The sequence below is a fragment of the Arachis duranensis genome, chromosome 3 (genome assembly GCF_000817695.3).
Source record: "Arachis duranensis cultivar V14167 chromosome 3, aradu.V14167.gnm2.J7QH, whole genome shotgun sequence".
In the NCBI taxonomy this organism is placed as follows: domain Eukaryota; kingdom Viridiplantae; phylum Streptophyta; class Magnoliopsida; order Fabales; family Fabaceae; genus Arachis; species Arachis duranensis.
In genome coordinates this window covers 69,309,565-69,310,572 of record NC_029774.3, presented here as the reverse complement: position 1 = coordinate 69,310,572, position 1,008 = coordinate 69,309,565, and positions in this window count along the sequence as shown.

The following is a 1,008-nucleotide window of genomic DNA, read 5'->3' as shown; positions in this document are numbered from 1 at the left end:
AGAGTGATTGGCTTCTCTAGGAACTTAGAATTTCAGATAGTGTTATTGACTTTCCTAGTTAGGCATGTTGATTCTTGAACACAGCTACTTTATGAGTCTTGGCTGTGGCCCTAAGCACTTTGTCTTCCAGTATTACCACCGGATACACAAATGCCACAGACACATAACTGGGTGAACCTTTTCAGATTGTGACTCAGCTTTGCTAAAGTCCCCAGTTAGTGGTGTCCAGAGCTCTTAAGCACACTCTTTAGCTTTGGATCACGACTTTAACCATTCAGTCTCAAGCTCTTCACTTGGACCTTCATGACACAAGCACATGGTTAGGGACAGCTTAATTTAGCCGCTTAGGCCTGGATTTTAATTTCCTTGGGCCCTCCTATCCATTAATGCTCAAAGCCTTGGATCCTTGCTTTAAAATTTTTCGCCATTTTTTTTTTACTTTAAAATTATTTTCACTGTTTTTTCTTGCTTCAAGAATCAATTTCATGATGTTTTTCAGATCATCAATAACATTTCTCTTTGTTCATCATTCTTTCAAGCACCAACAATTTTAACACTCATAAACAACAAGATCAAAAATATGCACTGTTCATTCATTCATTCAGAAAACAAAAATTATTGCCACCACATCAATATAATTAAATTAAATTCACTAATAATTCCGAAAATTATGTACTTCTTGTTCTTTTGAATTAAAACATTTTTCTTTTAAGAGAGGTGAAGGACTAATGGATTTTATTCATAGCTTTAAGGCATGGTTACACACTAATGATCATGAAGCAGAAACACAAAAACATAGATAAACATAATACTTAAAAACCGAAAACAGAAGGAAAATAAAGAACAAGGAATGAATCCACCTCTAGTGGCGTCTTCTTCTTGAAGGACCAATGATGTTCTTCAACTCTTCTATGTCCCTTCCTTGCCTTTGTTGCTCCTCCCTCATAGCCCTTTGATATTCTCTTATTTCTTGGAGGGTGAGGGCGTGTTCATGGTGTTCCACCCTTA